At 40.3% G+C, this 13,724-nt stretch overlaps 1 protein-coding gene across 3 annotated transcripts in view; it reads left to right on the top strand.

Moving 5' to 3' along the window:
- Positions 1-4,870: 4,870 nt before the first annotated feature.
- Positions 4,871-13,724, top strand: part of R3HCC1L (R3H domain and coiled-coil containing 1 like) — a 125,754-nt gene continuing 116,900 nt past the window's right edge. For 2 of the 3 annotated variants that reach the window (XR_012477842.1, XM_074233188.1), the window contains exon 1: positions 4,871-4,950. The gene's annotated coding sequence lies outside the window, so the exon portion shown is untranslated. Of the gene's footprint in view, positions 4,951-5,268; positions 5,347-13,724 lie in introns of those variants that run through there. The other variant, XM_074233189.1, reaches the window with a different exon arrangement.

Genomic DNA, 13,724 nt, shown 5'->3' with positions numbered 1-13,724 from the left:
CCCCATTCACTCGGTTTAACTGCATTTTTAAATTCCAAGGATAGGCTTTCCTAGACTTCCAGCATCTTCCCCTTTCTGCACTACTACCCCCAAAACAAAACAAAAACAAAAAAACTTCTCCTTGGAATTGGAAATGACCACAGAAAAACACAAGCAAATAAAATATAAAATATAAAAATAAAACAAGATCAGATCCAGGGACCTGGAGCAGTGTTTGGGCACCTGATGCCATCCTGGGGTTTGTTGTGGGTGAATGTGCTCATCAGTTGCTCTGCCCTAGATCACCTACAGTTCTTGTCAACAGTGGGGAGTTGGGAATGGGGGATCAGAACAGTAGTCACTGTGAGACTAACAAGCACAGATCTGACTGAATATCATATTTCCTCTCTAGAGTCTGTCTGACTCAATAAGAAACCAAATCTCCTACTATAAGCTGTGCTTCTGGGAGTCATGGAGCTACCTGTGGAAGTCAAGGTGCCTTAATGCAGTTACACTTTTTAATGAGTGATGGAATCCAAACATGGGCTCAGTTAAAAATTACTGTCCTTTTGTCACTTGCATCTTTTGATGTCCTTCAAGGCTCAATATCTTAATGTACCACCTCCATATAAAAACTGATACTCCTGGTGAAAATTCTCTCTGTCTCTCTCTCTCTCTCTCTCTCTCTCTCTCTCTCTCTCCCTCCCTCTCTCTCTCTCTCTCTCTCTCTCTCTCTCTCTCTCTTCTGTCTCTACCTCTGTTTCTTCAAATTTCTCATATTTTCCCAGTATTTCTTTATATTTACCACACTTGTATCATTTCTGTTCATTTACACATCCATTGCTTTCTATTAGATTGTAAACACCTGAAAAGTTGAGTTTATGTTGTATCCATCTTTCTATTCCAAATAACCTCAGTCAGTACTTGAAAATGATAAGGACTTTAATGTTTGTTAAAATGAAATGAAATTGAATTGGAAAGTCTGGTAAAGAAGCACGAGAGAAACATGGAGCAGTGAAGGCAGTAATATCCATTAAATGTGTGTTATCCAGTCAAATTTTAAACCAGTTGTATCATTATATATTGAAATTTGATTGTTAGTGATTTGAATAGTTGTGTAATTTGGCACTTTTTCTCCCCAAGAAGTTTAATGCAGAATGTTTTGTTTAGTCATATCTAACTCTGTGACTCCTTTTGGAGTTTTCTTGGCAAAGATAATGGAGTAGCTTGCTTTTATCTTCTCCAGATCATTTGACAGATACTGAAACTGAGGCAAACAGGGTTAAGTGATTTGCCCAGAGTCATACAATAAGTGTCTGAGGCCAGAATTGAGCACAGGAAAAGAAGTCCTCCTGACTAGGCCTGGTATTCTATCTTCTGTGCCACCTAGCTGTCTTTATGCAAAATAGTGGCCATAATATTTATATTTTTCCCTTTTTTCATTTTAAGGGTCAAGTATTTTGGATATAGTTATTTCTTCATTATACCATAAGCTTCTTAAGAACAGGGACAGGTTTCTTATCTACAAAGCCTGGCTTGTTCACTTGACTATTCTGTATCCCCTTGCAAGGTATGAGGGTGGAATTGATGACATGTGCCCCAATCCTAGGTCATTGAAGCCTACTGCCCCAAAATTCCACTTCCCCCAACATCTCTCCCTCTATACATAGACTTCTGGAAATAAACAGCAAAAGAAAAAAAAACCAAATAAACCTGAGGAATGGTTTTTGTTTTCTTTGCAAGGCTGACTCAGTAACAATGCAGAGTATACATCTTATTTTTATCCAACAGTTAAGAGCTGCAATGAGCTAGTCTAGTCATTCCTTATTTACTGTTTCTTTTTTTATTCAGGGTCCTTTGGGTTTCATGGCCCCTTACAGTACTCTGTGAGGCTCCAAGTACACTTTGAACACTGTGTAAGGGTAATCTGCTCTAACAATAGTAATTGAGACAGCTGAGAAACTCAAGGAAGCGATGTCACCATTTTGAATTTAACTTTTTTTTTTTTATTGACAGACTGATTTGGGAGAGACAATGTGGCTCCATGTCTAAATGACTGGCTGAGACTCTGAGGGCTTGGGGTCTGGTCTCAGTATACAGTACCTCCAGATTCATTTAGGTGACTCGACAAATTTCTTTCACTGGACCTCAAATCATCACATGAATTCCCATTATTAATCATACTAGGCTATCCCCTAGGCATCCTATACAATATAATGAACAAGATGGTGATGATGACTGGTGTCTTGTACACAGTTTTGTGGAAATGTTGGATGACATGCTTTGGAAATTCTAGGGAGGTGTTATATAGATGTGTAGAGGGATCTGGCTTCTCTCCCTGGGACCCACATTCTTAGTAGCCTAGATTTCAGGGCAGTCTTGAGGTTCTCCTCTCTGGGATAGTTGACTTGTCAAGTCCTTTCAGATTAACCATGCGGGGTATGCTCAAAACAGGCACACCCAGGATGACAGACTAATATGTCTCTGAAACAGATCTCAGCAGTCATTCAGTCTTTTTTTTTTTTAGGTTTTTTTGCAAGGCAATGGGGTTAAGTGGCTTGCCCAAGGCCACACAGCTAGGTCATTATTAAGTGTCTGAGGCTGGATTTGAACTCAGGTACTCCTGACTCCAGGGCCGGTGCTCTCCCCATTGTTTCACCTAGCTGCCCCCCATCTAGTCTTTTTTAAGATGAGGAATCTGAGGCCCAGGACGGTCCTGACTTGCCCAAGGTCAGACAGGTAATAAGCACAAAAGGGTTGGATTTGAGATTAGAGGAAGGAATCTAGAGGAAGGTAGCCAGAATGGTGAAGGGGCTAGAGCTCCTGCCATTAAGTACAGGTTCTAAGGCAGCACGATATCGGAAATTATTGGTTTCCTACCACCTCCAGGATCAAACATAAAACTCTTGTATTTACCATGGAAAACACTTCCCAAATTGGACCAAATATACCTTTCCAGTTTTACTAATTTCTCATTTTGTAGCCTCTCCCAGCCAGTCCCCATCCTGCCTTCCCTCCAGCACTTAGAATTCTGCTCCCTAGGAGCCTTCTCTTTCCCCCCAGATTTCCTCCGCAGCCGGTGCCTTTCCCCCTCCCCACGAGTAATTAAGGGTCTCTTTAACCTCTCTGCCCGTCGCATGCAGAGGCCTGGGCAGGCCGGCCCAGCAGCCAGGCCGGCCCAGCAGCCAGGCCGGCCCAGCCCCACACCTGACGCTCCTACGATGTCAGCTTTCAGTAGAACCCTTCAAGGTTGGCGGGGACTCTCACAAGCATCACCTGCTGGGAGGCCGGGCCAGGGGGAGGGGCTCGGTGAGGTGGCCCTCGGCACCCCGGACGGAGGGGGCGCGCGGGGGGGGGGGGGGGAGCGCCCACTTTTAGCTCTTTTTAAAGCTATTCCAAGACTCCCTCCTGGGGGGCGGCGGGGCTCGTCTCCGGCTCCCGGGGAGATAACGGCTGCCAAGCGCTTCCAGCTTCTCAAAGCGCTCTCTCTTTATCTATATATACCTATATATTTCTATATATTTCTATATATCTATATCTATCTACATCTCTATATCTATATCTTTATATATATCTATATCTATCTACACCTATATTTCTATATCAATATATCTCTATATCTACCTACATCTATATTTCTATATATCTATCTCTATATCTATCTACATCTCTATATCTATTTCTATATATCTCTATATCTATCGGCATCTCTATATCTATATCTCTATATATCTATATCCCTATATCTACATCTCTATATCTATTTCTATATATCTCTATATCTATCTACATCTCTATATCTATCTATATATTTCTATATATCTATAACTCTATATCTATCTACATCTCTATATCTATATCCCTATATCTATCTACATCTCTATATCTATATCCCTATATCTATCTACATCTCTATATCTATTTCTGTATATATCTATATCCCCTATATCTATCTACATCTCTGTATCTATCTATATATTTCTATATATCTATAACTCTATATCTATCTACATCTCTATTTCTATATATATCTATATCCCTATATCTATCTACATCTCTATATCTATCTATTTCTATATATCTATAACTCTATATCTATCTACATCTCTATTTCTATATATATCTATATCCCTATATCTATCTACATCTCTATATCTATTTCTATATATATCTATATCCCTATATCTATCTACATCTCTATATCTATCTATTTCTATATATCTATAACTCTATATCTATCTACATCTCTATTTCTATTTCTCTATATATCTATATCTCTATATCTATCTACATCTATTTCTGTATATATCTATATTCCTGTATCTATCTACATCTCTATTTCTGTATATATCTATATCCCTATATCTATCTATTTCTATATATCTATAACTATATCTATCTACATCTCTTTATCTATTTCTCTGTCTCTATCCCTATATCTATCTCCATGCATATTTCTATCTATCTATCTCCATGTACATACCCACACGTCTGTCTACACCTATGCTATACTATGTCTGTTCGCATGCATCTGTCTCTAAGCCCCTGGCCGAGGACGCCGCTCAGAGCAGTGCTGGGGGGAGGGGCGCGGTACTGGTTTGGACCGGCTCCAGCCTCGGTCTGTCCATCCACAAACACCCGTGAAGGGCCCGCCGGGCGCGGAGCTCCGCGCGGGCAGAGAGAGGCAGGGGGGCGGCAGCATAGGGCGACTCCGTACAAAGGGCCACGGGAGAGGGCCCCGGCTGTAGGGGCGCCTCCGCGTCCAAGGCGGGGTTTTAGGGTGTTTTCTGCCCCGCCGCAGGTCTCTTTTCCGCCGCCGCCGCCGCCGCACGAGGGACTACAATTCCCAGCAGGCCCCGGGGCGAGGGGGCGGGGCGGGGTCCGGGCCCGACGCGCGCCGCGGCGGCGCGGGCGGAAACGCGCCGCGGCGGAGGAGCCCACGGAAGCGGCGAAGATGGCTGGCGCCGCCGGGTAATGCCCTGCCCCCTCCTCGCCCCCTCTCGGGGGAGGGGGCCTCTGCTCCCTCCGTCCCGTCTGGGCCGCGCGCGGCCCTCCCCGCCGGAGCCGGAGCCGCTGCTCCCCGCAGCCCGGGCCCGGCCGCCCGCCTCCCTCCCCCGCGGCCGGGGAGCGCGCGCCGCCCCACGTGACGCCGCGGGGGCGCCTCCCCTCGGGGCCTGGGCCTGCGCGGACGGCGCCCCCGGGCCCCCGGCCCAGCCACGGCGCGGGAAGTCGAGGGGCGCCGGCGAGGGCCCGCGGCTCCGTCTTACAAACGAGGACGCTGAGGCAGGCGGAGGCCCGAGCTGGGAAGCGGCTGGCCCCGAATCCGAGCTCGGGCTTGGCGCCTCGGGCCCCGCTGGGCGCCCTGCGGTGGGTGATGGTGCCCCAAGGCCCGGGCCGGCCCCCCGAGCCTCCTCCCCCGGCCCCCGGCCCTTCACCTCCCACTCCCCTTTCCTGTATTTAACCTTCAGGGCTTCGCTCCAGTTGTCCCTCCCCGTGTAGCTTTGCAGGAGGCAAAGGATTCCCCGCTTAGCGCCTGACTGGGCCCTGGCTCTTACTCTTTTCTTTTCCTTTTTTGCAAGGCAATGGGGTGAAGTGACTTGCCCAAGGCCACACGGCTAGGTAATCATTAAGTGTCTGAGGCTGGATTTGAACCCAGGTCCTCCTGACTCCAGGGCCGGTATCCACTGCACCACCTAGCTGCCCCCTCTCTTATTAAGTGGTTTTGTATGCATAAGTTCGTCCTACCTTGATTAACAACTGCCCCCTCCCAGTTTGCCTCTCTATATAGATTGTCACTATAGAGTACTTTTTCTCGGTAGTAGGGATTATATTCAATCGCCCGCAGCTCAGGTATGATCAGGGTCATCCATTCAGTCTGTGATTTGCGTCATTGGAAGTATCATGTAAAGCGCTGAACATAGACAAGCAGAGTTCCAGTCTAGTTTCTTTTCTAACTAACAACACTACAGGCCTTTGTGTCTTTGTTTCTTTAACAATAAAGGACAGGTTTTGGAATTTTTTTCTCCCCGGTTCTAATGATTGTTAGGAATACTAACAGGTAATGTTAGTAAAGCTGGGACCATTCTTGAAATCATTGAATGGAAGACTCTTAAAATATAGTTAGAAACTACATCCTTGTAGGTAGAGCAGAAAAAAATGTTACAACAATCATTTTGCTGAAATTTTCCTATTTCTATTTGGTAATACTAATAACATTTACTGATAGGAAGTGTGACAACACTTTTATAACTGAATGTTTTTAGTCACTTTACTCCAAAGTAAAGCTATAGCCTTGGGTTTATTTTAAGGAATGATAATCACACACCTTTACAGAACACTTCAGGTTTTTTGGGAGTTTTGTTTTCCACATTATGACTTAACTACTTTATTTTTTTTTTCCCTTTTCAAAACATTTATTTACACGCAAAGATAATTTTCAACCTGTCAGTCTTTGGTAAAGGTTTAGCCTTTGCAAAGATGAGGAATGTTAGAGTACGCATTATAACTTGAAGTAGCATAACTTGCATATTGACATTTTTGCAGGTGTTTGGAAAAGGTTCCCTTCATTTCTACTTTGGTTTTCTATCAATACATTTCTGTCTTACCAGCTGCATTTTCACTCACAGGATGAATCAGGAATAGTGGGCTATTTTTTCCCCATAATATGCTTGCACATGAAGGCTAAGGCATAGAGTTATTTTCATCCACATCTGCTTTGTGTGCTGTAGTGCATGTTATTCAGATTTTCCTTTAGGTCTTTGTTCTGTAAAAGTCAAAACTTTTCTGAGACATCCTTCCTTTGTTTGGAAAGATAGGGCATTATCACCTTTAGCACCTAAGTGTATACAGTGAATGCTCAATAAATATTGAATGATTGTGCTTCAACTGGTTATGTAGATATTATGATATTGTTTATGACTCACTATCAATAGGCCATGCACTTTGAATTATTTTTATAGTAGTGTTAATGAATTTAGCTAATCCACCTCTACTCTTTCACCTAGTACCTTTTATGCCCAATATAGACCTTTGCTGACTGGGGATAGGAAAAAGTCTCCGAAAGTGGAAATATGAAACAGAGCAAGGCTAATTGGCACACAGGGGGATTAAATCCATGACCTTGACTTCATTATCACCCTGAACTAACCAGCTGTAGACAACAAATACATATAATGGTGTCTCAGTAGTTCCTGAAGAACTAGTTTCTTTACACAGTTCCTCATTTCCTTTCCTTTGGAATTAAGAGAACAAGGACTTATAATAACAAATAGAACCTTATAACTAGTTGTACTCACTTTTTTTGGTCACTCGGCAAAACCTTTCACTAATCATTTGTGCTACCTCTTTTGCTTACCATAAAACAAAATCTGTAACCAGAGTCCTCAGTAGAATAGAAATAGAAAACTGACATATTTTGACAGACATAAATGTGAATATCAGAAATAAATGAACTCATGCTAGAAATAAAAGAATAGAAATGATCATATTATCAACTTAATTACTAAAAGCAATCCTCTGAAGTACAATTTGGTGGTCATAGTTTGAGAACTACTGTCCTAAAGTATAGTTTAGAGAACTTCTTGCTAGTTGTTGAATTACTTTAAATATTGTAGACTCCTTTTAGCGTCAGGGAAAGAGAAAAGAAAGAAGACTTGTTTACTTCTAAGAGGAGATTCCCACTTCTGCCAAATTTTCCTCTAGGAATTGTGTTGCTACCTAGGGGAGAAGAGGCCATTTAGATTAAGGAAAACCCTGTAACCCTAAAGTGCTTATTGAATGACAGAGAAATACCAGTTGTCAGAGCCTTAGATACAAAAGTTCCATGGGGTCTTGGCATTGCAACAGCATCAAACCTCTGGAGAGTCCTGGGAGGCCCTCCCTCAGAAAAACATGTACCCCTTTCTCAGCCTACAAAATCCATTTTTCATTGTCTTTTGTCACTGTCTCTTTGCCTTCTATTCTTCAGATTTACTCTTTAGTTATATTAATAATATCTTCCTGACTTTTTTCTTTTGTGTTCCAAACCTAGTTGGTCTTGAACTGATGGTACCTGACAAGAAGTGTTTGAGAAGCCTCCTTTCAGTGGCAGGTATTGTGAAGTTGCCAAAGAGCAGAGGCTGTAGAGGAATGGAAGCTTTATGGGACAGATATGTAGCTTAGAGCACTTTACCTCTTTGTAACTAGAATTGGAGGCAGGGTTTTGGAGAAAAATGAAGTTCTGTAATACAGTGTCCTTTATCAAATTTGAACATAGAGATTTGGTGAAAGTATTTTTTCCATATGGTTGTTTCTATTTTTAAGTTTTTATTTTCAGTTCTAATTCTCTCCCTCTCTTAACCCCCTCCTTCATGATACACCTTACACATGTAAGGTATGCATTGGCTGTGTTGTCCACCAAAAAAGCAAGAAAAATAAAGAAAATGCAAAAATTTGCTTCCATCTTCACTCTATAAATCCATTAATTCTCTATTTGGAGGTAGATAGCATTTTTTCATCATGAATCCTTTGGATTTGTCATGGATCATTGTATTGATCAGAGTAGCTGAGTCTTTCACAGATGATGTTACTATTCTCCTGGTTCTGCTTACTTCATTTTGCCTCAGATTAACTGAGGAAAGCCATTCCCTTCCTCATTTCTTTTAGCACAGTAGTATTCCATCACAATCATATACCACAACATAGACCATTCCCCTCAATTTCCAATTCTTTGCCACCACAAAAAGAGCTACTGTACATAGTTTTGTACATGTGCATCATTATCCTTTTTCTTTGATTTCTTTGGGATACAGACCTGGTAGTGATATTGCTGGGTCAAAGGGTATGTCTAGTTTGATTGTCCCTTGGGCATAGTTCCAAATTGTTTTTCAGAATGGCTGGAACAGTTTACAGCTCCTTGATGTTAGTATTGACTTTTGGACTGTTTCTGGGTTTTCTTTATCTAAGTGTCAGAAGGAGTCTATGACAAGAGGAAAAAAAAAATAAAGTAGGTGAGACTTATATTCTCAAATTCTAGCCAAGCTTTCTGTCCTTATTTGATAGCAGCGGAAAATTGGTGAGAAGGAAGCCTTGAAAATCTCAAGGTTTTTAGGTAAGAGAAAGTCTTGAGGGCCGGTTGAGGAAGATGGGGAATTATAATTTTAGAACCAAAAAGGACCTTAGAGATGGTATGATCCATTTTTTTCACTTTTCAGATGAGAAAACTGGAATTCAAGAGACATGAAATGATTTGTTCAATGTCATAGAAGTAGTAATTTTCAGGGCCAGAATTTGAATCCAGTTCTTAATTTAAATCCATTGGTCTTTCTACCATACCATCCTCCCTGTCATGACTTCAGCACGAACAATCTCATTCTGACAGCATCTATTTCTGTTTCATTTGTGGGAACTTGGTTAAAAACTGTCTTAAAGAAAAATAAAAGGGAAAAGAAAAAACATTTAAAATAATATTTATGTAGAGTATTTTAATAAGACCTCTTTTAGCTCTAAAATTCCTGCTCTATGACATGCCTTTCCTTTGGTTACTAAATTTATTTTTCATGCTTGGTATTTTTAAATTGTGTGCCACTCCAAGCCAATTTATGTATTATAGGCTTTTTGTTGTTGTTGTTGTTGTGTTTTTTTTTAACCACTCACTTGTCTTCATTTTTCAGGGTAGCAATATCTTAGGCTTATTTTGTTGTTTATTGTGTGTCACATTCTGTTGGGATATTATTAGCATAATTTTTAGCACTGTTACCCTTATTGTGGTTCATCACCAATGAGGATTTTCATTTCAAAAGAAAGGAGAAGTGAGAAGTAGGGAAAGATCAGTTTCCTCTTTCTCTCTACCAGTTGAACCTTCCTTTTTGACATAGAAAAACAAGCAAAAACATCCCATACAGAGACAGTATCTGACAGCATTCTTGAGTATTTTCTTTCTAACAGGACCCCAAATCTTGACTGTACAAGAAGTAGTGTGTTTTATTAGGTCATCTGCAGTGATATTGATTGTTTTTTCCTTATTCAAATTGTTTCCTTTTAGTGATCTTTTCATTTATATTATAGTTATGGCATATTTGGTTTCCTTTGTTCCACTTACTTCTCTCTGCATTAATTCATGCATATCTTCCCAAGTTTCTTTAAATTAGTAGTTTGTATTTTTTTCAGATTTAACATAATAATGTTTTCAGTCATTACTCAATCCCTAGACACTTCCTCTGTTCTTTGCTAACACCCAGAGAGCTGCTATTCATATATTGGTCAGTGTTGGATCTTTATCTTTGACTTTGGAGGCACATGACTAGATATATCATTGATCTTGGCTCCTGAAGGCTGCACTGGTGGAGTTCGAATCTGACAGGTCCTGTCAAGGAGGAAAGGCTTTTGGGTGAGGCCTAGTGGCTTCTGGCTGAGGACCGCCTCCCAGAATAACCCAAGACTGAAGCTTCTAGTTGAGGGACATGTCAGATGCCTTTACAAACTCTCAGTTCTCTTTGACTTCTGTGGTAGAAAAGGGGGCAGAGGCTACTTAACTCTCATACAGCTAGCTGTTAGACTGTTATAAGTAGCAGCTTCCCTCATGGTGCTATAAGCTGGAGTTGTTGTCCTGAATTATCTAATAATATTTCAGTTCAGTCTTTCAAATGGGAATCAGTTCCTGTCCCTGAAGAGCCAACTATTGGGGAGATGTTCCCATGAATGAAAAACCTTGCATCCAAGAGAAATGATGGCTCCTAGATATTCCACTTAGGATGTGATTAAGATTGCCTAAAGTATGTATGAGGAATGTTTGTGGGACATTTGAGGGTTTCCTAATAGTCCTCATGAATGAACATAAGCAGACACCCTTTCATAAGGATATTTGCAGCTTATATGCCACTATCTTTTGCAGGGGTAAACAATTCTTGTTTTTAAATTCAAAATTTTCTGAGTCAACATATATCATATTTAATGACTTTATTGGAAATTTGGAGAATAGCTAACAACTGCATTGATTAATTTAGGTTAGGATTAAGAAATGAAAAGGAACAAGGACTTTTGTACCACTTCTAAGCTTCATACCTATGTAGTATTCTAAATACTCTCTTTAAGAAGAGGGTTGTACTGAATATCACAAAAAAATAAAAAGACAGATTCTGTCTGAGATTTAATCTTGGATGTGGTTACTTACCCAAATCATTGCAAAATCAGTTATGTGCATCAACAGACTAGAGCAAAGCAATTGATAGCAAAAATTGATAACAAATTTGAAGAATAAAAATGAGAAGACGTTTCATGTAAATATAGATGATCTAACCAAGTATATAATATGTTGACTCCCTAAAATGAAGAATGAATGAAAGTAAAGATACTGGCTTATTACCATTTGTTTAAAAAAAATATGATCAGGGCAGAATGGTCATTACAAAGAAGGATCCAGAAGAGTGTGACAATAATTCTCAGCCATCAAACATTTCTTATTCCTATTTTTATTTTTTCTTATTTTTATTTTTTAGGTTTTTGCAAGGCAAATGGGGTTAAGTGGCTAGCCCAAGGCCACACAGCTAGATAATTATTAAGTGTCTGACGCTGGATTTGAACTCAGGTACTCCTGACTCCAGGGCCGGTGCTCTATCCACTGTACCACCTAGCCGCCCACATTTCTTATTCCTAATCAATTCAGAGACAAGGCAGCCAAAAGTAATACTGGTTGGAAGATTACTAGTAATATAGTCAGTATTACTAGCAATATTGCTTTATAAGATAATAACAAAATTGGTAGTTAAACAAATTGATAGAAAGCTTGGCATAGGACCCAGATAAGCCATTTTATCCTAAGAACATTTATAGAGGAAATGGAAGACAATAAATAAATACTAATTAGAACAGATTTGCTAGTGCTTTTATAGATAGTTAAGGACTAAAAACTAGAGTTTGGAGTCAGCTCTACTGAGTAATTCCCTATTAGTAACTAAAGCCACTTACTATGCCATCTGTTAGGAAAAAAGCTAGTAATATGGATTCTCAGTTATGCCTTGAGGTAGGCAGGTAGTAATGGTAGATTAATATTTCTATAGTGTCTTCAATGTTCTAGGCACTCTGCTAAGCACCAACCAATCATTGTGTTATTTGTTCATCACTGCAACTCTGGGAGACAGATAGGAAAGTGAGGCATTCAGTGGCTAAGTCACTTGCTCATAGTCAAAGCTAATAAATGTTTGAGTCTAGATTTTGAACTCAATTCTTCCTGGCTCTAGATCTGGTTCTTTAACCACTATACCACCTAATTAGAGCTTCCATGACTGAACCTAAAGAGTAACCACGAATGCCAGCACATAATAAACATTTCTTTATTGATTTCTGGCTCTTGAGTTATCAACAAAGGGAAGGTTTTGACTCTATATTGATAAAAATAATAACTAACATTTAATATTTTCAAAGCACTCCACATGTTATCTGACCCTTATAATTATCTGTGACATAGGTGCTCAAGTATCCCCATTTTATAGATGACAAAACCGAGGCTGAAAGAGGTTGTTAAATGACTTGCCCAGGATCACAAAGGTAATTAAATACTTAAGACAGCATTTGAATTTAGTTCTTCCTGATTCCTCCCTAGGTTTAACTCTTGATTCTTAACACTTTTAATTCCCTAGTTTGAGTCTACTTGAATAGAAAAAGTATCACTGATTTTTTTAAATTTATTTTTATTAAAGATATTATTTGAGTTTTACATTTTCCCCCAACCTTGCTTCCCTCCCCCCTCCCTCCCACAGAAAGCACTCTGTCAGTCTTTACTTTGTTTCCATGTTGTACCTTGTTCCAAATTGGGTGTGATGAGAGAGAAATCATATCCCTAAAGAGAAGAGAAGTCTAAGAGGTAACAAGATCAGACAATAAGCTATCTGTTTTTTTTTTCTAAATTAAAGGGAATAGTCCTTGCACTTTGTTCAAACTCCACAGCTCCTTATCTGGATACAGATGGTACTCTCCTTTGCAGACAGCCCAAAATTGTTCCCGATTGTTGCACTGATAGAATGAGCAAGTCCTTCAAGGTTGACCATCACTCCCATGTTGCTGTGTTTTTCTGGTTCTGCTCATCTCACTCAGCATCAGTTCATGCAAATCCCTCCAGGTTTTCCTGAAATCCCATCCCTCCTGGTTTCTAATAGAACAATAGTGTTCCATGACATACATATACCACAGTTTGCTAAGCCATTCCCCAATTGAAGGACATTTACTGGATTTCCAATTCTTTGCCACCACAAACAGGGCTGCTATAAATATTTTTGTACAAGCAATGTTTTTACCCTTTTCCCTCATCTCTTCAGGGTATAGACCCAATAGTGGTATTGCTGGGTCAAAGGGTATGCACATTTTTGTTGCCCTTTGGGCATAGTTCCAAATAGCTCTCCAGTAGGGTTGGATGAGTTCACAGCTCCAGCAACAGTGTAATAGTGTCCCAGATTTCCCACATCCCTTCCAACAATGATCATTATCCTTCCTGGTCATACTGGCCAATCTGAGAGGTGTGAGGTGGTACCTCAGAGAGGCTTTAATTTGCATTTCTCTAATAATTAATGATTTACAACATTTTTTCATATGGCTATGGATTACTTTGATCTCCTCATCTGTCTTTGACCATTTGTCAATTGGGAAATGGCTTTTTGTTTTAAAAGTACGTCTCAGTTCTCTGTATATTTTAGAAATGAGTCCTTTGTCAGAATCATTAGTTGTAAAGATTGTTTCCCAATTTACTACATTTCTTTTGATCTTGGTTACATTGG

The sequence above is a fragment of the Macrotis lagotis genome, chromosome 4, assembly GCF_037893015.1.
Source record: "Macrotis lagotis isolate mMagLag1 chromosome 4, bilby.v1.9.chrom.fasta, whole genome shotgun sequence".
Classification (NCBI taxonomy): Eukaryota; Metazoa; Chordata; class Mammalia; order Peramelemorphia; family Peramelidae; genus Macrotis; species Macrotis lagotis.
The sequence above is the reverse complement of the archived record's forward strand: the minus strand, read 5'-3'. Positions and strand labels throughout refer to the sequence as shown.